Source organism: Herpailurus yagouaroundi, unplaced genomic scaffold (genome assembly GCF_014898765.1).
Source record: "Herpailurus yagouaroundi ecotype Mexico unplaced genomic scaffold, PumYag 199, whole genome shotgun sequence".
NCBI lineage: Eukaryota > Metazoa > Chordata > Mammalia > Carnivora > Felidae > Herpailurus > Herpailurus yagouaroundi.
The window spans coordinates 17095217-17119258 of record NW_024412430.1 but is presented as its reverse complement, the minus strand read 5'-3'; the positions used below and the strand labels follow the sequence as shown (position 1 = coordinate 17119258).

The 24042-nt window shown below is 37.2% G+C and overlaps 1 protein-coding gene across 7 annotated transcripts in view; it reads right to left on the bottom strand.

Moving 5' to 3' along the window:
* Window positions 1-24042, bottom strand: part of RIC1 (RIC1 partner of RAB6A GEF complex) — a 171283-nt gene that overhangs the window by 97681 nt on the left and 49560 nt on the right. The gene's annotated exons all lie outside the window — the stretch shown is intronic.

The following is a 24042-nucleotide window of genomic DNA, read 5'->3' as shown; positions in this document are numbered from 1 at the left end:
TAACTTCAAAATGACATATTTACCTATTTCAAAATCAATCGACTGGCTTCTGATTTGCTATAAAATATACCAAGACACAGAAGAAAAACAGAGCAAATCTTCAGTTTCCAAATTTGAAGATCAGTTAATTTTTCTAAGTTAACAAAACGGTATTAAAATATAAATTGTATTAAAACATTGTCTGATTATGGCACACATCTGTGAATTGTGAAGCTCAAACAACCACTACACATTTAAGTGTACAAAAATACTGTTTCTAACCATTTTCAGGCCTGAGTAAAGTGGCAACTGCTTGGACCCAACTACTACATGCTAATACTGAACTTTTTTTTTTATGTTTTTATTTATTTTTGAAGGAGAGACAGCAAGAGAGAGACACAGCATGAGTGGGGGAGGAGCAGAGAGAGAGGGAGACACAGAATCCGAAGCGGGCTCCAGGCTCTGAGCCATTAGCACAGAGCCCAGTGCGAGGCTCGAACTCACGAACGGTGAGGTCATGACCTGAGCTGAAGTTGGATGCTTAACTGACTGACTCAGCCACCCAGGCGCCCCAATATTGAACTCTTTATCATTTTAGAAGCAGGTGGGCTTTTACCCAAAGTAGAACAAAGAAAACTGAAAAAAAAATTATCCAAGTTTTCAAATTTTTTTCCAGTACTTGCTGCTGTTCTTCACTTAAAGGAACACCAGAGGAAAAACAATTTCTTCAGCAATGTGTTCTGTTTTATTTTTAAGCTATGAACTTTCCTATTTCATAATACATACCAAAAGTCTAGAGTTCAATATATTGGGACACAAAAGAAAAGAGGCTGAGATCATCCTAGTTCCTCATGGGCAATTTTACATTCAAATGTGCAGAATATGGGATCAAAGGAAAACAGATTCAAATAAAACTACATCAGACATCATAACCCCCACACAGATCAGTAATTCTTTAAAATTTGTAAGCTCTACTACTACCTTATATGGACTAGAAAAGTAAAATAATTTGGGTCTAGCACTGAGATGAATAACATGCAAATGCTGTCTGGAGTATCAGTCACTCAAGGTCAGAAGTTCAACATTTCAGAATATCAAATGCTAATAATATACTTGGAATTTTAACAAGTGCTTAGGAGACTATAATGCCAGGGAAAAATATAGCATCATTTGCAACAGCATTTAGAAAATTTTATAGATGTGATATACTAGATGAAATTATAAATGGCTTGATTTACTCTTCTAGTATTCTGTATCAATCTTACCAAGTATCTATAGCTTCGCATGTATATTAAATGCTATATAGTTCCAGATCTCACTGACCTTTTCTTTAACAGTCTTCCTTTGAACAAGTTCTGCCTTTGAACAATCTAAAAAGTTCTGGTAATAAATGATCATCCTTAAAAAGTAGCATCTTCATTGTAAACTATACCCAATCTGTTATTATGCAGTATTATGATGGCCTTTCTCTTCCCACCTTCAAAATACTGCCAATGAGCATACAACTGCTTAATCTATAGGCAACAGTCCCAATATCTACTTACAGTACGGATACACATTCTCTTTCACTCTCACACACACACACGTTTCTTTCTTTCTCTCTCTCTCTCTCTCTCTCTCTCTCTCTCACACACACACACACACACACACACACACACACACACACACGATGCACGAACTAATTTTTTCTAAGAAAATGAAAAGACAAAATAAAGAAACTCGGACTTCTCTTTCCTGGTATCATCCCATATCTTTTTTTTTTCTTCTTTCTCCAAGGCACACTACTGGATTCTGTGGTTGTCATTACAGAGGCCGAACAATTTTTGTAGGCAACGTGAATGGCAAGTCCTCAAGTCTCTTTCTTTAGTATACCCAGGAATAAGGGTCACAGATACATAAGAATAAAGGCTATCAAGAGGATAAAAGAAAGAAGTCACTACTTAAGTGGAGAATGGAACAGACTTGTATCTAATAACGCCACTTAAAAGAACTGGAAACAATTTCAAAGGATATTAACAATGCATCAAAAATTCAGTCAGTATGAACCTTCAGTCAGAGAAGTATCATCTTCTTTTTTCAATTGCAAACTGTAAATGGAGATTTGAAAAGCTCTGCAAACAACCTCAGATAATTCCACAGTTTAAGAGAAGAGTGTGAAATCTGGAGGTGGCAGTGTGGTTGATGCCATCACCATTATTAATTGCTTGTTTGTATTTTGCTTTGTCTGTCATTGCTTTGTTGGGCATTTGGGAAATTTTCCCCTTGCTATTTACAATTAAAAATATTTTAAAAATTATTTTATGACTGCATGACATAAATAAAAGTAATTTTATATTTTAAATCCAACTGCATCATGATACAAATCAACTGTTAGATACAACTAATGCTTCACCTGCAGGAAGCAATTCCAATACCTTCCTCTACTATCCAATGCCTCTACTGGACATGAATTCACCACATGCTTCAGAATTCAAGTCATTGCGCAATTCTTCCTTAGGACATACCACTTTTATCATGAAGAATAGGACAGATTCATGCATCTAGCTCCAATGATGCATCACAAAGATTTCTATGATAATTAAGAGATAAGGATTTGATGATTTTAGAGATGTATCTTCTATCCCAACATCTGTCATGTTAGGCTTCAAATAAGGCTGAACTAACAGAGTAGCACTTTTCAATTCTTTACATCGGTTTGTAAACATTGTTTACTGTTTTTAGATTAATTATACATGTTCAAATACATAAAATTAATCACCCAAATCCTACCACAAAGAATAATTACCTAACATTTCTGTATAATCTTTCAGACTCTATACATTCAGATACATGAATCTATTTAAATGGGAAATGATTAAAAACAGCTATATAGATCAATCACACACACTCAAAAATCGGTGACGACTCTTTTGACATGAAGTCATCAAAAATTATCCCTAATATATACTTACTACCACGCTTTTATAAAAGAGCACTAATTAAAAAAAAAAAAAAAAGTCTTCTGCTTCCAACCAGGATGGTTTAAACTGAAGCCAATTTATGCTCTCATCTGAAAACAAAACAAAAACCTGGACAAAATAGAAGAATGGTTTTTGAAACACCAACATGAAGCAATGAAGGCCAGGGATCCCTGAGAGGTGAAAAACTGATAGGAGTCCTGTAATTGCCCCAGCTTACTCCCTTGGGAAAGTTTCCAGGGCACAGCAGTGAGAAGAGAAGTAAGGCAGAGCCTGGCAGACTCCCTGACTTGAGGAATGAAGCTGAGAGCCCAAGAGGAACAAGGCAAACAATGTATACAGAAGAGTACCAGACAGGAGAGAGCTGTGCACAGACAAAATCCAAGAGTACCACACACATGCACGTGAGGAAACTACTCGAGGTAGGAGAGAACATAACCAAAAGGATTAGTCAGTAAAGAAAATGTGTATGGTGCTCAAACAGTCCTGAGAACAGTGCCTGTCCCACAGACTGAAGAACTCCTAATTCACAGGGAAGAACATAATTCACAGACCGAAGAACTCATAATTCACAGGGAATTGACTAGAACACTCAGGGATGTGGTCCTCAGGTATTCCTGTGGCAATCCTAGAAAGGTATTCCCTTAGTAGTAGGGGATAATTACCTTTAGATTGAGCACTGTTCAAAACCCGCATTACGAAGCATAAAATAAGACACGGACATATACTCTCTCCAAGTAATCAATACTTCATCCCAGACCAAAACTTGATTTATAGGACCACAAAAATATCCAGCACATAACAAAGTAAAAAATCAAAGTCTGACGACCAATCAAAGATTACCACATATGCAGATCAGCAGAAAAACAAGAGACACAATGAGAAGAAAAAACAACCAATCAAGAATGATCCAGAATTCAATTAAATGTGAGAATTAGTAGAGGGGCATCAAAACAGTTATAACTAGGGGCGCCTGGGTGGCGCAGTCGGTTAGGCGTCCGACTTCAGCCAGGTCACGATCTCGCGGTCCGTGAGTTCGAGCCCCGCATCGGGCTCTGGGCTGACAGCTCAGAGCCTGGAGCCTGTTTCGGATTCTGTGTCTCCCTCTCTCTCTGCCCCTCCCCCGTTCATGCTCTCTCTCTGTCCCAAAAATAAATAAATGTTGAAAAAAAAAAAAAACAGTTATAACTATATTCCACATGTTCAAAAGGCTAGGGAATATAGAAACCATATTTGAGAGATAAAAAATAAAACATGAGACTAAAAATATACTGGATATGAATACAGAAACCATATGTGAGAGATAAAAACTAAAATATGAGGCTAAAAATACATTGGATATGACTAACTTGCAAGAAAAATTCACTGATCATAAAAGCATAGCAGTAAAGATTATCCAAATGAAACACAAACAAACCCAAAATAAAACTGAAAGAGCACTGGTGAACTGTGGGACAACTTCAAGTGGCCTAATCTACAAGTAAACAGAGTCCCCAAGGGTACGGATAGAAGTCAGAAAAAGCAGTTGCATTTATTTAATCCAAATTTTATTTGTTTCAGTTACACTTCTTCAAAAAGTAACTCCATTTTCAACAAGAACAAGACCAATCTATGTTGTGGTTTTACCATATGCAAAAACCAAATATGCACAACAGATGTTCCTTGACCTCAGTAGAATTAAATTAGAAATTTGTAACAGATTTCTGGAAAACTCTCTAACATTTGAAACTAAATAATTCATAGATCAAAGACATAAAAAGGAAACTTAAAAAATACAGTATACTAAAATTTATGGGATGTTGCCATAACAGTACTTAAGGTGAAATTTTAGAGCTTTAAAAAGCTGTATTAGAAAAAAAGAAAAATCACAAATCAATGACATCAGCCTTTGCCTAAACTAGAAACAGATGAGCAAATGAAATTCAACTTAAAAAAAAAAAAAAGGAAATAACAGAGATCAGAGTGGAAATCAATGAAATAGAAAACAAAAATAAAGTCAATGAAACCAAATTTGGTGTTTTTTAAAAATAAGATCATTAGGGGTGCCTGGGTGGCTCAGTCAGTTAAGCGTCTGACTCTTGATTTTGTCGCAGGTCATGATCTCACAGTCATGGGACTGAGCCCCACTTTGGGCTCTCTGCTGACAGCGCAGAACCTGCTTAAACATTCTCTCCACCCGCCCCCGACTTGCTCTCTTTCAAAAGAAATAAACATTAAGAAAAAATAAGATCATTAACACTTATACACCTCTAGTCATATTGGTCATGGGGGAAAAAAAAAGATAACCACTATCAGAAATGAGAGAGGTGACATCACTACAGATTCTAGAGATATTAAAATAATGATGGAGTACAATGAAAAACTGTAACAAAAAATTTACAACTGTATGTCTATTTTATCAAATAGACAACTTCCTAGAAAGACACAAACTGCCAATACAAGCACCTTGCATAAGCCTACTATGTATTCAAGAAACTTAAATTTTAACTAAAATCCTTTCTAGGCTCAGATGGTATCAGTGGTGAATTCTACCAAATATTTAAGAAATAATAATTCAACACAAAATCTTCTAGGAAACCAAAGAGGGACAGTTCTCATCTCATTTTATGAGGCCAGCATTACCCTCGTCCCAAAACTAAAGACATTATAAGAAAATAATCTAGTGACCAGCACCTCTTATTAACATAGATGTAAAACTTCTAAACAAAATTTTAGCACATTAAATCTAGCAATATATTATCAGAAAATACATCGTAAGTAAATGAGATTTATTCAGACATGCAAGGTTGATCTAACATTGAAAAAAATCATCAAATGTATTTTACCATATTAATAAACCAAAAAAGAAAAATAATAGTCTCAAATGCAGAAAAAGCATTAAACATCCTACAAAGCATCCTGATTAAAAACTGTCAGAAAATTAGCAAGAAAGGGAAAACTTCCACAACTTGATAAAGGAGATCTGCAAAATACCTATAATATCATTCTTAATAGTGAAAGACTGAATGTTTTTCTTCTGTTCAACACTGTAATGTACAATCTAATCAGTAAAATCAGGCAAGCAAAAGAAATAAAAGGTATCTAAATTAGAAAGGAAAAGGGAAAACTGTCCTTTGACATCATCATCTATGTAGAAAAATCTGATGGAATGTACCAAAAATGAACCAGAGTAAGTTGAACATGACTGGAATACACAAGATCAATATACAAAAATCAACTGCATTTCTATATATGTAAAGAACCAGAAAATTAACATGTTTTCTCAATAGGATCAAAAATATGAAATACTCAAGAAAAAATCTACCAAAGATGTGAAACAGCTGTACACTGATAACAAAACACTGAGGTTAAAAATATCTAAATAAATGAAGAGATTTATCTTGTGTGTAGGTCAAAAGATTCACTAGTGCTATGACGAGAACTCTCTCCAAATGGGTCCACAGATTCGATGCAATCTCAATCAAAATCTCAGCAGGCACTTTCATCAAAACTGACAAGGTTATTCTAAAATTCATATGGAAATAGAAGGTCCTACAATGGTGAAAGCAACTTTGAAAACAAAGAACAAAGTTGGAAAATTAACACTGACTTCAAAAATTACTACAAACCTGAAGTAATCAAAATGATGCTGAATTAATATAAGGGCAGGCAAATAAACACATCACAGGATAGGAGCAAATACAGACAAAAACACAGATATATGTGGGCAACTTATTTTTGAAAAAGATGCAAAGAAAAGTAGTATAGAAGCAAGAACCTTTTCAACAAACTGCAAAAATTCAACTTGGATCCATATGTTGCACCATGTACAAAAATTAACTCAAAATACATCACAGACTTAAATCTAAAACCTAAATAATAAGACCTCTAGAAGAAGATATAAAAACAAGATATGAAGCATAAAATACAAAACTGATAAACTGGACTTCATCAAAATTAAGTACTTCATTCAAAAAACACTGTTATGAGAGAAATTCTTTATACAGTATATACGTACTACAGGATGTGTACCCAAAATGCATTAAGAACTCTAGGACTCTGACAATAAAAAAGCCAAGAACCAAATCAATAAAATGAGCAAATGATCTGAATACACACTTTACCAAAGAAGACATACAAGGCCAATAAAAAGATGGTCAATATCATTTTTCATTAGAGAGATACAAATCAAACTTATAATGCACATCCGTGAGAATGGCTACAACTAAAAAATCATACCATACCATAGGTTGGCAAAGGGGAATGAGAACTCTCATACACGCTGCTGGCAAGAACATAAAACGATACAACTTCAAAAAAAGTGTGACATTTCCTTAGAAAGTTAAACATTCACCTACTTCATTATTTAGCCGTTCCATTCAAGTACTGACCCAAGATAAAAGGAAATACATGCCCATAAAGGTATTTGTACATACATGAATGTTCCTAAGAGCGTTGCCTGTAATAGTCAAAAACTGAAAACAACTCAAATGCCCATCAAGAGATGAACGGTTAGTCAAACCAATGTGGCTTTTCTAGAGAGACAGAAAGCAAATCAGGGGTTGAAGGAAGGTGGATCACAGCATTAGGAGGGAATTACAAAAAGGTACAAGGAAACTTGTAGGAATGATGATCTGTTCACTATCTTTAGTGGTGGTTTCAAAATTTATCAAATTGTACACTTCAAATGCGCATTTACTCTAGGTAAACTGTACCTCAATAAAGCTATCTAGGAAAAAGAAATGAAAGTGATGGTTGGATTTGTAGCAGAAACTTTTGCTCTCTGGAAAAGCTTCCACCATCACATAAAAAGCTTCATGTAGCCTCCTGGAGAATAAGAGATCACAAAGGGAATCGAGGTGGACATTTCCAGTCCAGATAGGGACAGAAAGCATTTGGACCATTAGGCACCAGAGAGCAGCCAGGTAAGTGCTGTGGTAGCCTATCAGTGACCGCAGGGGAAACCAGGAGAACTTCTTGACTAAATACAGAGCAAGTCACAGAACACAAGTAAATAAATGGTGGTTTTAAAGCACTAAGGTCTGAGATAATGATTCAATAAATACTACATAAGAATAATAATCCAAACAAAAATAGTGTGGTTTAAGGAAAGGTTAAGAATATCAAGTTATGGAGGTGAGAGCAAATTTCAAAGATATCCAGCAGAGCTGCACCACAATCACTTCCAAACCAGAGTCTGGTCACACCAGCATGAAAGGAAAAAATGAGGTAAGTAGGTACTAGGTGCAGGCCTGTGCTCCTCGGCAATATGCTCTATCTCAGAATACTGTGCTTTCAGCTGTTATTTGGGTACTCAATATATTAACATGGTGGAAGGGAAAAAGAAATCAAAATAAAACAAGGAATTCTAAGTTAAATTATTTTTCTCTTATTCACAAATAAGCAGATTCTAACTCATGTTACACTAACATAAATACATACTACATACTAACATACACGCTATACATCCATTGAGCTGGGTATGAAGGGGAATAATACTGCAAGTAACAGTGGAAACCAGTTTGGAACGGCAGGCTGGGGCCAGATCACAGTAGATCCTGAGTACTAGGCTAAACAGTTTGGAACACATTTTGAATGCAACGGGAAGCCACTGAAAGGTTTGAAAATAATATAAAAGCCTTGATTTGGAAGTAGCTATACATAATTAGAATGCACTTTAAGTGGAGAAAAAAGAATAGCTAGAAGTTTTAAGCTCTAGGCAATCTAGACAAGATATAAAAAGACCTGTACTAAGGTCATGGCAATGAGAATAAAGAGAAAATCATGGCAGCAAACTAAAGACAGGACTCAGCACCATCTTGGTGACTGGATGGGAATGCAGACTCACAGGACTCCAGTGTTTTTTCTTATTTTAAGTTGCAATAGAAATATTTACACATATGCTTAAATACACTGGTGCTCCTATCTGTCAGAGTCCCAAAGATGAGACAGTACTTAAAATTGATTTCAATGCTCCCTACACCTGGCCATCTATTAATAGCCTAAAACTGAGGAAAATCTGAGGGATAATTATGGCCAGGTACCATGTCAACAAAAATGGTATTCTACTTTTGAGAGAGAAAATACTCTCCCAAAAATCACTATAGAGCAATTCTTTTTTTTTTTTTTAATTTTTTTTTTTTTTAACGTTTATTTATTTTTGGGACAGAGAGAGACAGAGCATGAACGGGGGAGGAGCAGAGAGAGAGGGAGACACAGAATCAGAAACAGGCTCCAGGCTCTGAGCCATCAGCCCAGAGCCTGATGCGGGGCTCGAACTCACGGACCGTGAGATCGTGACCTGGCTGAAGTCGGACGCTTAACCGACTGCGCCACCCAGGCGCCCTATAGAGCAATTCTTAAAATGGTAAAGGATTTTCTTTCCCACAGCCCATTGAAAAAGCCAGTGAGATTTCTTTTCAAGGTACCAGTTGATAAGGAGGTGACTATGGTAGAGATGATGATACAGAAATAAAATGTTGTATTAACTGATGAGTGAGAGCACACGATGACAAAACTTGAGTAGTGAAGATCAGGCAGTAAGAAAAATACACAGGGTGGCTGCTTTGGCCCTGACTTAATTTGCAGAAAGAGAATTATGTTGTATTGCTCTAGACCATACAATTGCATATCCTTCCCTACACATTCTATCAATGACATTTTATAAAAGTAAGTTTCAGGGGCGCCTGGGTGGCGCAGTCGGTTAAGCGTCCGACTTCAGCCAGGTCACGATCTCGCGGTCCGGGAGTTCGAGCCCCGCGTCGGCCTCTGGGCTGATGGCTCAGAGCCTGGAGCCTGTTTCTGATTCTGTGTCTCCCTCTCTCTCTGCCCCTCCCCCGTTCATGCTCTGTCTCTCTCTGTCCCCCAAAAAATAAATAAACGTTAAAAAAAAAAAATTTAAAAAAAAAAAGTAAGTTTCAAAGTATCTCCTAGATTCAGCTTCATTCCACAATAGCTAGTAGGATTAAACAATCATGCTAATAGTGAAAGGCAGTAAAGCAAAATTATTAAGACTCTAGAACTCTAGAACCAGGCCTCATGGCTTAGAATTCCATTACCAGAAATATGATCTTAGATATAGGATGTACCTCTGTAATCTTGGGCAGGTTACTTCATCTCTCCTAGTTTGTTCAGATTTATGATGGGAAAAAATATTATCTACCTTTAGTGCACTGTGATGAAGAATTGATTTTAAGGACATAAAACACAACAGTGCATAGCCCACACTAGATATCCCCAAAATTTGCTACCATAATAATTCTGAATCTTCAATAGTTAATTTATAATCAATGCATGTCATGTAAGAAGCTAATAAAATGTATAATGTATTCAAGGAAAAGGACCATCAAAATTACTAAAGCTTCAGAATCCAAAGTCTGGTTACCTAGAAAGTTCACTTACTCAATACCCATTGTATGACAGTATACAATTCCTTAACATTATTTTTAAGTTTATTTTGAGAGAGAGACAGAGAGAGAGAGAGAACACGTGTGTATAAGTAGGGGAGGGGCAGAGAGAGAGAGAGACAGAGAGAGAGACAAAGAGAAAATCCCAAGCAGGCTCCATGATGTCAGCAAGGAGCCCAAAGCGGAACTTGATTCCACGAACTGTGATATCATGACCTGAGCTAAAATCAAGAGTTGGATACTCAACCAACTGAACCACCCAGGCACCTCTTAATATCACTTTTAAATGCACCTTGATAGATTATCTTTTAGTACATATGGTTATTTGCAAAAAGTGAATGCCTTCCTGAACAGATCACAAAAGTATCAGTGGCCTTTCTCAACTAGTACCATATGACTAATGGTTCTCTCCATGTATTTCAGTCTACACTACAATGTCAGAAATGAAAATTAAAAATAACCTCTTTTGCAGGCAGAGGCAATCAAAAAATTGGACAACAGGTAGATATGGTTTAAGTTAGCTTCTGGAGGCGCCTGAGTGGCTCAGGTAGTTAAACGTCCAACTCCTGGTTTCAGCTCATGTCATTATCTCCGAGATCATGAGTTTGAGCCCCACATCAGGCTCCGTGTTGATGGCAAGGAGCCTGCTTGGGATCCTCTCCAAGCTCCAACCCCTCCCTACTCATGCTCTCTCTCAAAATAAATAAATAAGAACTTTAAAAAGGTAGCTTTCGGATTCTGTTAAAATGGAAAGACTGGGCCCACATTCCTAATCTCTCCTTCTCTTCTCAGAAGACAATTGCCAAAACGTGTGCTGGATGAGTGTGGAGAATGTCTGAGTCATCAAGATCTCTTGAATTCTCATGGGATAGAATATGTGGTAAGGGACCAAGCAAAGGGAAAGTTTTGCTTTGCCACTCCTTGAGGCACTGGGCCAACATCCAGGATTTCAAAGTTCTCTAAGTAACTTAAAAAGCAGAACCCCCTCCGAAAAAGGCTGAATGAATGTGACTGCTCCTGGAAATAGACATTGACGGGCTGTCCATGCAACTCTGACTTCAGTAGGCTTACAGTAGTGGCTGCAGTGGTGAATCGAACGGCTCCCACACCTCCTGGTCTGGAGAAGCTTTCAGCTTAGGGCCCTTCCACTCAGAGAAACCTCCTGAGAGTAGAGGAGACTCATCCTAAGCCTCAACAGAGCACAAGAGCTTATAAGCTTGTCTGCCTCTGCCAACTGCCATTTTAGCGACCATCTATCTGCTGGTCTGCATTCTTAGAGACCCACATGAAAGCCTCACCTCTGTGGGTGACTAATGAAACACAACGAAAGTACCATTTCTACTGGAGGCTCAGTAACAAATGAAACAGCTAAAATATATGGATCCTACTGATGCGCCACACAGATGAGAGACAAGAATGCAAGCAAATTATAATAAAAAAAAATTAAGGACTTTCAGGAGATACCATTAGAACATAAAGAACAAATAATAAAGAATAACCTTTATGGAAGCTAAACCTTTTATTCCAGAAGATCAAATGGAAACAATTCCATGACACAAAACATAAAGAGATAAAAATCATTATTGAAAGATAAGAGACTTGAAGAACAAACTCAAATTTATTCTTTAGAAAGTAATAGAAGAAAACTTCCCTAGCTGTAGAAATACTAGAGCTAAGATTCGGGTTTAATATGGGGGTGGGCAGGGGGGAGAGAGAGAGATGGTTTAATGAAAAAGGATCTGTATCTACAGGTAACAAGCAGAAACAACTGAATTTCAATCATAAAGAGAAAAATCATACAGAGAAAAAGATCAGTTGCCTACAAAGGAGAGAGAATAGATTAGCACTAGACTTCTCACCAGTGACACTAGAAACCAGAAGGCCCTGGAACAGTATTACATGGCTAGAAAAAAAAGAATCCCAAATCTAAGAATACTACACCTAGCCATCCTTTACTATGGCTCAGAATAGAATGTTCAGATATTTACTTCGTTTAATATGTGAATGCCTACCATGTCCCGAAAATGCTTTCGGCACTGGAACTAGAGTGAAGAGAACAAGCAAACAGACATGGAATATTCTAGGTTTGAAAACTGGACAAACACAGGCAACCTGCAGAAACAGAACTGCAAAGGGCCAATTCATACATGAAAAGATGATGAACCTCACTATCAAGGAAACAAGTGAAACCAACAAGACCATTTTTCATCAATCTAATTTAGACATAAATGCAGGAAAACAAAAATCTTATGAACACTTATGAGGAACTCTGGAACTGATACAATTTTGGTGAAAAATAATTTGGCAACATTTATTAAAAAGAATAAAGCTATATTCTTTGACCCAGCAATACTACATAGGGGAAACTGCCCTAAAGAAATAAATGTACCAATACAAAAAGGATATATGTATAAAATTACTGTAGCACTGTCTGTACTTGCCAAAAATCCATCAAAAAGAGTTTAACAAAGTAAATAAGAAACTTCCACACTATGAAGTATTACACAAATACTAAACTTAGTAAGCCAGAAGTATATATATTCCTCTGGAAGGACAGTTGTAATACACTAAGTGGGAAAAAAAAAAAAAAAAAAACTACAAAGTAATGTGTAAATTAAGGTCAAAATTTTGGAGAAAAATATAAAAGTCTTAAACTTATTGATCAACTTAAAAATCCACTCATCTGAAGTTATAATCAAGTTACAGAGGCATGCTGAAGTGAGACAGAGTTCATGATATAATGATATATCAAAAAAGCAGATTACAAAACTGTATGATAGCTTTGCATAATGTTTTAGATAATCCTCTATTTATTAAACTCACAGATTTATCAAATATGCCCCCCATCAACAAATGACATTAGCAGTCACTTATAGTAATATCACTTTGTATTTAAAAATAAATAAACTTCAGGGGCGCCTGGGTGGCGCAGTCGGTTAAGCATCCGACTTCAGCCAGGTCACGATCTCGCAGTCCGTGAGTTCGAGCCCCGCGTCAGGCTCTGGGCTGATGGCTCAGAGCCTGGAGCCTGCTTCTGATTCTGTGTCTCCTTCTCTCTCTGCCCCTCCCCCCTTCATGCTCTGTCTCTCTCTGTCCCAAAAATAAATAAATGTTGAAAAAAAAAATTAAAAAAAAAAAAAAATGTATGCTCTACCAAAAGACCTGTCAGAAGAATTAAAACACAAGCTGCAAACTGGGACAAAGTATTTGCAAAAGACATTTGTCAGAAAGGACTGTTATTCAAAGTAGACAAACTACTCAAAAAGTTCACAGGGTGCCTGGGTGGCTCAGTCAGTTAAGCATCCAGTGACTCCTGATCTCAGCTCATGACTCTTAGTCATGAGTTCAAGCTCCACACTGGGTTCCACACTGGGCGTGAAGCCCACTTAAAAAAACAAAAATGGGCCAAACACCTTAACAGACACGTCATCAAAAACATACAGATGACAAATATGCATTCGAAAAGATGCCCCGCATCGTATGTCATCAGGAAAATGCAAATTAAAACAATGAGGTACCACCATACACCTATTAGAACAGCCAAAATCCAAAACATTACCACCACCCAATGAAGATACGGACCAACAGGAACTCTCATTCACTGTAGACAGGAATACAAAAGAGAACACTCACCATGTAAGGCAGTTTGTCAGTTTCTTTCAAAACTACACATACTTCTACCATGCAGTCCAGCAATCACACTTTTTGGTATTTACCCAAAGGAGCTGAAAACATAAATCCATATAGAAACCTGCAAACAGATGTTTATAGCAGTTTTATTCATAACTGCCAAAACCTGGATGCAACCAAGATGTTCTTCAGTAAGTGAATGGATAAAAAACTGTGATATATCCAAACAAGAACATATTACTCAGTGCTACAGAGATAAGTTATCAAACCAGGAAAAGACATGAAGAAACCTTAAATGCATATTACTAAGTGAAAGAAACCGATCTGAAAAAAATGATATACCACAGGATTCCAATTACAGGACATTCTGCAAAAGGCAAAATTGGGAAGACAATCAAAGAGATCACTCCTTGCAAAGGGTTACAGGAAAAGGGATCATAGGTGGAGGAGAGATTTTTGAAGCACTGAAACTACCCTGTAGATACACTGGCAGATATACATCATTATGTGTTTGTCCAAACTCACAGAACATACAATACCAAGAATGTACCATAAATGTACACTATGGACTCTAGGTGATGATGATGTATGAATGTAAGTTCACCAATCATAAGAAATGTACCACCCTGGTGGGGGATGTTGATAATGGGGAGAGTTGTGCATGTGCTGGGGAAGGAAGTATAAAGGAAATCTCTATACCTTCCCCTCACTTTTGCTATGAACCTAAAAATACTCTGAAACAGAACATTTATTTTTCATAAACTCCACTTACGATCCTATATGTATTTTAAAATTCATAAGCTAAAACATTAATTCATGTTCTAAATTATACAAATGGAGATGATAACTTAAATCACTTGGATCAGGTCAGTGTTTACTCAGTATACTTAATACAAGAAAGGGGCACCTCAGTGGCTCAGCAGGTTAAGCGTCACACTCTTGATTTTGGCTCAGGTCATGATCTCATGGCCATGAGATTGAGCCCCTTGTCAGGCTCTGTGCTGGGTGTGGAGCCTGCTTGAGATTCTCTCCCTCTCCCCTCACCCTGCTTGCTTGCTCTCTCAAAAAAATAAAAATAAAAATAAAAATAAATAAAATTAATGCAAACTATACTGTAACAGCTAAAATTACATTCATCATGATATCTCCATGAAGCTGCAGATAAAGATGGTAAGCTGGAGTGCGTGGCTAGCTCAGCTGGTGGAGCATGGGACTCTTGACCTTGCAATTCTGAGTTCAAGCCCTGTGTTGGGTGTAGAGATTAATTAAAAATAAAGTCTTAAAAAAAAAAAAAAAGACTACAAGCAATAACCACATGAAATAAAAACTGGATTCTCAATAGCCAAAAAAATAATTGTTTTACCTTCTCTTCTATATATGCATTTTATTCTCCAAACTGAAGACAGGAATAATTTCTTCTAACTTCTCTGTTTTCTTAGTACTTGGTAAAATGCAAAAAGTTAATAAACTAACATGAAATTATTTCTGCTCTAAAAATAAAGCTAATAGACTATTTTCTCTTTACTTGAATGTAGGGGCTGTCTCTAGTTATCTCTTCCTGGGTCCGGCATAAGTAGGGCAGGGGAATAGTGGCCCAGAGTATAAGAGCTCCATAAAGATGTTAGGGGGTACTGGCTATGGACTGGTTGGTCTGCAAATCAAAGGCATACTAAACAGGTGAATCCTTAAGATTCTCTAGAAATTGCCTGGCCTTGGGAGGGACAGTCCTTCCAGGGTCAGCAAGGCCTCAAGATGTTAAAGTATCATACGTACACAAATATAAAAAGGGTAATTAATGCAGAGAGAAAAATGATCATAAATTTTACTATTTAAAAATTCTAAATATAACAGTAATGAAGAGTGAGCACCAATTTTCCACTAAAGAGAATGGAATTTTTCTTATGAGGATAACATTTTTGCTTAACTGGGGCTTAAAGTTAGTGTTCCCTATCATCAAAATCCACTGTAAAGTTTCTTCTATTAATGCTGTCCTGTAATGAGATCTTACATATTCATATTTGAAATGTCTTTTCATACAAGTAGTGATATCAATCCATGAGTACATGATTTTAATTGAATACAGTCAGTCATCAATTAGGTAAGTACACAAGTCTACCAGACTCTTCTGATGTTTGCCATTTAACATGTCAATACATGGTAGATTAATCATTTGCAATTGAAGGTACGGTCAAAGCATTCTTCATTTGCACAATTAAATGGATTATGAAATGTGGACATCTCCTTTACAATTGCATCAAGTTCTGCAATATGCTATTAGAACTCAGTATGAGCTCAGAAAACATACCTACTGCTAATTTTTGTTGGAAAAACAGGTCTTACTTTGTAACTTTTGACAGCGGTGGAAACACAAAAAAGCAGCCTGACATTGTGATTCAGATAACATTAGTTGTCACCAAAATGACTTGACCATATGTAAATTGTAGATGTGACTGAATTCATGTGGAAACATTACTAAGTCTACAGCAAAAATTATCTACCAAATCATTCAGGGTCTAAGCGGTTCTTCACTCAGTGGTTAAGGTGGTTCTTCAAGTTCAAAAATTTTCAATCTCAGCCCAATGTAAAATAAATTCACAATAAACCTTTACCACTGACTGCTCAGACATCAAAGACCCATGGAGTTTGGCAAGCAACGAATTCCAGCTTCTATTTCTAAAAACTTAAAATGGTTACAGGCATTAAACACTTCCATGTGTGCTAGTTTTATAAACTGCCCAACTAAGCCTTTTACCGCTTCAGGTGTATTTTTGTCGCTATCAGTTAAAACACACCTTAGTGGACTCTACTTCACGTTGTACTGATTGGTGTTTTTGCAACTTCATAAAAACCTTTTCACCTAAAGTTCTCCCATACATATTATTCACAGGGATTAATTACTAATCATTTCACACTCTACACTGACTGCTCAAATACACTGAGCTGGACTGTTACATTTCTCAGTTCATCAAAAAACAGCTACACAGGCTCTGTGCTGATAGCTTAGAGCCTGGAGCCTGTTTCAGATTCTGTGTCTCCCTCTCTCTCTGTTCCTCCTCCACTCATGCTCTCTTCTCTCCTTCAAAAATAAGTAAAAACATTAAAAAAAAATTAAAAAACAAACCAAAAAAAGCTACACATCAGGTTTTGTGCTGACAGCTCAGAGCCTGGAGCCTGCCTCAGATTCTGTGTCTCCCTCTCTCTGCCCCTCCCCTGCTTACGCTCTCTCTCTCTCAAAAATAAAAAACATTAAAAAAATAAAAATTTTTAAAAAAGAGCTAAACTTACTTTGCTGTACCTTCATTTTCATTTTTTATTTTTGTGAAGATATGGTCTTAAATTTTCTAATTTTTCTATTAATTTCAATGAGTTGGGAATGCTATGATAAATACTAAGTTGGATAATGTCAACTTTTGTTGTATTTTTTTGGCTTTACTATAGGGTCACTGCATAATTAAGACAATAATTTTCCATCTAATCCAGTAAATTAATCCACACTCCAATGTATTTTATTTTTTTTAAATGTTTATTTTTGAGAGAGAGAGAGAGAGAGAGAGAGAGAGAGAGAGAGACAGAGCGTGAGCAGGCAAGGTTACAGAGAGAGAGGGAGACATAGAATCTGAAGCAGGCCCCAGGGTCTGAGCTGTCAGCACGGAGCCCGACGCGGGACTCAAACCCACAAACCATGAGATCATGACCTGAGTCAAAATTGGACGCTTAACCCAATGAGCCATCCAGGCACTCCCACTCCAATGTATTTTAAAAGCATGATATTCAAAACCTATTCTCCTCATCTTTTCTTCTTTTGACATGATAGGTATGCACTAGTAATAAAAATTACACAAAATGTCACTGTATGGCAACATGTGGCACTTTAAACACGTGATTTATAAAAGTGTTACTGTCATTTACAGTGTGCACTGAGCAAAAAAGAGATGAAGTGTCACATATGGTAGCTGTCAGGACTACTTGACTCAGCTATTGCAGCCTGAAAGCAGCCATAGAAATTATGTGAATAAATTAGCATTTTCATATTCCAGCAATACTTATGGACAATGACATTTAAAATTCATTATCAATAATGGAAGATACACCTAGATAACAGCCACATTAGTACAAGTAACTCAGAAAACAACCTGAATACTGGGAGAACAGATTTTCCACAGCTAATCATAGACCGGACACATCAAAAAGGGTAGGAGGGGCAGAGACTACATTGGGAACCAAACTCAAGGGGAGAGTAACCACAAATGGGAGAGACACCACAAGTATGGAGAAGGAAGAGAAGCAGACCTCACACCATGAAACTTAGGCACAGAAGACCTGCTCAAGGAAGAGGAGTGCCTATAACACCTGGTTTGGAAACCAGCAGGGCTTAACTCCAGGTACTTTAAAAAGCGGCTGACTTAGCTCTGGAAAAAGTGGAGGGCAACAGGAGACTGAGTCCCTGGCCTTAAAGAGCCAGCCTAACAAACAAGTTCAAGGATATACAGCACAGAAACAACAGTTTGAAAAGAGCTTGAAATGGACAGAGGCACATGTATTTACTAATCTCAGAACCTGTGCTGAAGGGTCAGGGATCTTTAGGAGACGTGTCCAAGAACAAAAGAGCTGGTGGACACCACTTCTCTGCTCCCCCCGCCCCCCCCAGCTCAGATAACCTGCCACTTGGAGTCATCAGCCTGAATACACTCTACCTCTCTACCTACCTACTCGCCCAGGCCCAACCAACCCACTACAGCTCCTGCCCAGACATGCCCGCACACGGTCCAGCAGGGACCAGCACCACTCTGAAGTGATGCCTGCTCTAGAGAGAGGGGGAAATAACCACACACACCAGTGGGACTACAGCCCCAGCAGACGCGTTGGGGCAGACATCTGTTTGACTTCAGGCCTTGCCCACAAAGGAAAGCCTCTGAGGGGCAAGGCAGGGAGAGCACCCCGAAGTTTGGTGCAAATGAAGATCCAGCAGACGGGCTGAGGACAGGTATCTGGTCTGACTGCTGGCACCACCCAACAAGCCCACGGCAGCCCCAGAACAGCCCTTTAACAGCACAGGGACCAAACTGTCCAGGGCACCTACAACGGGCAGCGTGGGCCACCGCGGGAGACTGGACTGAAGGCACACACGGCCCAGCCATGACAGCATGCCACCCCACAGAGGAAACACCTATGAAATGCCTGGTTCTGATCAACAGGGGACGCTGTGCTACAGGACACCACGAGGTCTTTTCTTCTTAAGGCCACTACTTTCAAGAGAAGGAGATGGAGGGGCACCTGGGTGGCTCAGTCGGTTGAGCGTCCAACTTCAGCTCAGATCATGATCTCACGGTTCAAGAGTTCGAGCCCCGCACTGGGCTCTGCGCTGTTAGCGCTTGGGATTCTGTCTCCCTCTCTCTCTGCCCCTAACCTGCTTGCTCTCTCTCTTGCAAAAAATAAAAATAAGCTTAAAAAAAAAGAATGGGTTCAAACTTAAGTGACTATCAACTTAATACAGACTATCCTATGGACAAGATGCTACATCTGAATCTAATGGTAACTACAAATCAAAAACCTGTAACAGGCACACACAAAAATAAAGAGAAAGGAAACAACGCATATCATTAAAGAAAGACATCAAACCACAAGAGAGCAAGAGAAAAACAGAAAAGAACAATAAAACAACCATGAAACAAGTAACAAATGGCAGTAAGTACATATCTATTGATATTTTATTTATTTATCATCTATTTATCTATCTATCTATCTATCTATTTATTTATTGAGAGAGAGAGAGAGAGAGAGAGAGAGAGCGCGCGCGCGCGCAGAGGACGGGCAAAGAGGGAAAGAGAATCCCAAGCAGGTTCGGCACTGTCAGCACAGAGCCCAATGTGGGGCTCAAACTCACATACTGGGAGATCACAACGTGAAAGAGAATCAAGAGTCTGACGCTTGACCCACTGAGCCACTCTGGCACCCTGATAATGATTTTAAATGTAAATGGAATAATGCTCTAATCAAAAGATACTGGTTGAGGGGCGCCAGGGTGGCTCAGTCAGTTAAGCACCGACTTTGGCTCAGTCATGATCTCATGGTTCACGCATTCCAGTCCTGCATCAGGCTCTCTCTCCTGTCAGCATGGAACCTGCTTTGGATCCTCGGTCCCCCTTTTTCTCTGCCCTTCCTCTACTTGCTCTCTCTCTCTCTCTCAAAAATAAATAAACATACAATAAATGAACTAGGAGTCACACTCAAAAAAGAATTTTTTTGAAGCTATTGATTGATTGGATGGATAAAAAAAAACAAGACCCATCTCTATGCTGCCTAAAGACAACTCCCTTCAGACCTAAAGACACATGCATATTCGAAGGGAAGGATGGAAAAACAGTTACATGCAAACAGAAGTGAAAGGAAAGGTAGGGTACCAATAACTATATATCCGAGAAAACAGACATTAAAACAAAGACTCTAACAGGAGACAAAAGGCACTACACAATGATAAAGGGAAGAATCCAACAATAGTATATAACAATTGTAACTGTTTATGCATCCAATGTGGGAGGCACCTAAATACATAAAGCAACTATGAATAGACATAAAAGAAGAAATTGATAGTAATATAATAGCAAGGGACTCTAACACCCCACTTACATCAGCAGATAGAACACCCCAACAGAAAAATCAACAAAAAAATAATGGCTTTGAATAACACATTGGACCATAGGAACCTAACAAATATATTCAAAATGTCCCGTTCAAAAACAACAGATTACATATTCTTTTCATGCACATGAGGCACATTCCCCAGAACAGATCACCCATTAAGCCACAAATTTCAGTAAATTAAAAAAGGCTGAAATCATATCATGCACCTTTCTGACCACAAGGGAACAAAACTAGAAATCAATCACAAGAAAAAACCTAGAAAGCACACAAATACATGGAGATTAAATACCAACGTACTACACACTGAATGGGTCAATGAAGAAATCAAACAGAAAATCAAAACATACATGGAAACAAATGAAATTTAAGATAAATAGTCCAAAATCTCTGGGATGCAGCAAAAGCTGTTTTAAGAGGGAAGATTATAGCAATACCAGACTACCTCAAGAAACAAAAATCTCAAACTAACTTTATGTATAGGAGACAGGGAAAGAACAAATAAAACCCAAAGCCATTAGAAGGAAATAATAAAAACTAGAGCAGAAATAAATGAGAGAGACTAAAAAAATCCAATAGACAGATCAATGAAACCAGAAGCTGGTTTCCTGGTTCTCTAGGAAAAAAAAAAAATTGATAAACCTTTAGCCAGACTCATCAAAACGAGAGAGAGAACTCAAATAACTAAAATCAGATGAAGAAGAAGTAACTGATACCATAGAAATACAAAAGACTGATACAAGAGAATATAAAAAAAATTACATGCTAACAACTTGGACAACCTAAAGGAAATGGATACATTCCTAGAAACATAAAACCCTTCAAAACTAAATGAGGACAACACTAAATCTGAACATATCAATTACTAGCAAAGAAAATGAACCAGTAATAAAAAAAAAAAAAACTCCCAACAAACAAAAGTCCAGGACCAGAAAGCTTCACAGGTAAACTCTACCAAGCAGTTACACAAGAGTTAATATTCTTTTCAAACTAGTCCAAAAAAACAGAAGGGGAAAGAAAGCCTCCAAACTTATTCTTTAACAGCAGCATTACCCTGATACTAAAACTACATAAAGACATTACAAAAAAAGAAAATTACAGGCCACTGTCTCTGATAAACATAGATGCAAAAATCTTCAACAAAATACTGGTCAACTGAATACAACAAGAAATGATAGAGGGAATTTCTTTAAATTTAAAAAAAAAAAAAAATCACCACCATCAAGTGGGATTTACTCCAGGGAAGCAAAGGTGGTTCAATATGCCCAAATCAATTAATGTGTTACATCACATTAACAAGAAAAAAGATAAAAATCATATGATCATTTCAAAAGACAGAGAAAAAGCATATGACAACGTACCACATACATTCATAATAAAAACTCAACAAAAAAATTTTAGAGCAAACATACCTCAACATAATAAAGACCTTAAATGAAAAATCCACAGTTAACATCACTTGCAATTGGGAAAAATGGAACTTTTCCGTTAAGATTAGGAGCTAGACAAAAATGTCCGCTCTCACCACTTTTATTCAACATAGTGGTCAAAGACCTAGCCATACCAATCAGACAAAAAAAAAAAAAAAAAAAAAGAAAGAAAGAAAAAGAAAACCCAAAATAGTAAAGTAAAACTTTGACTTTTTGCAGATGACATACCATATACAGAAAACCCTCAAGACTACCAAAATACTACAAAACAACAGATAAATGAATTCAGTAAAGTCATATGATGCTAAATTAATATTCAGAAATTTGTATCATATCTCTACATTAACAATATAGTAGCAGAAAAAGAAGAAAACAATCCATTTACAATTGCACTAAAAAGAATACAATACCTAAGATTAAACTTAACCAAGGAGGTGAAAGGCCTGGATTATGAAAACTATGAAACACTGATGCAAGAAATTGAAGATGACACAAATGGAAAGATATTCCATGCTCATGGGTTGGAAGAAACAATGCTGTTAAAATGCCCATACTGCCCAAAGCAATCTACAGATTTAACGCAATACCTATCAAAATATCAACAAGCTGTTTTTACCAAGCTAGGAAAAATAATCCTACAATTTGTATGGAACTGCAAAGGACCATGAAGAGCCAAAGCAAACTTGAAAGTGAGGAATAAAGATGGAGAGGTCACAATCCCAGACTTCAAGATATACAATGAAGCTGCAATAATCAAAATAGTACAGTACTGGCCCATAGACACACAGATCAACAGAACAGTATAAAGAGGCCAGAAATAAACCAATAATGATATGGTCAATTTATTAAAAAAGGAGGTGAAAATACACAATGGAGAAAAAGACAAATGATGATGGAGAGCTACACAGAGAAGAATACTACTTTTAAAACATAAAAAAAAACATAGAAAACAAACTCAAAATGGATTAAAGACTAAACATGAGACCTGAGATCATAAAATGTCTAGGAAAAAAACATAGGCAGTAATTTCTCTGACTTTGGCCAAATAACCATTTTTCCAGATTATCTCCTCTGACAAGGGAAATAAAAGTTAAAATTAAACTATAGAGACTAAACCAAAACAAAAAGTTTTTGGCAAAGGGAAGCAAACCATCAGCAAAACAAAAAGGAAACCTACTGAATGGGAGAAGATTTCTACAAATGATCGATCTGATAAGGAGTTATTATGCAAAATACATTAAGAACTCCTACAACTCTAACTTTAAAAAAGAAAAAAAAACCCTCAACTTATACAACTCAATTCAAAACTCTAAGTAATCCAATTAAAACTGGGTAGAGGACTTACACAGACATTTTCCAAAGAAGACATACAGATGAAACAGACACATGAAAAGATGCTCAACATGAGTAATCATCAGGGAAATGCTAATCAAAACCATAATGAGATACTTTATACCTGTGAGAATGGCTAACATCAAAAACAAAAAGCCCCTACCCTGAAGCCATTTTGTGAACTGTCATGTGCCACCTGAGCCTCCAGTAAAAACAAAAATAGGCAAAACAAACAAAAACACAAGAAGTAACTGTTAGGATGTAGAGAAAAAGGAACCATCATGCACTGTTGGTGGGAATGCAAACTGACGCAGCCACTGTGGAAAACAGTGTGGACATTCCTTTAAAAATTACAAACAGAATTCCCATCTAATCCAGTAATTCCACTTTTGTGTATTTACCCGAAGATTACGGAAACACTCATTTGAAAAGATACATGCACCCCTATGCTTACTGAATCATTATTTATAATAGCCAAATTATGGAAGCAACCCAAGTATCCATCCCAAGATGAAAGGCTAAAGAAAATATGGTGTGTCTGTGTACATATACATATGTATATACATATATAAATGCAAAGGAATATTAGCCATAAAAATGACTGAAATCTTACCATTTGCCATACATAATATGGATGGAATTAGAATGTATTATGCTAAGTAAAGTAAGTCAGAGAAAGACAAATACCCT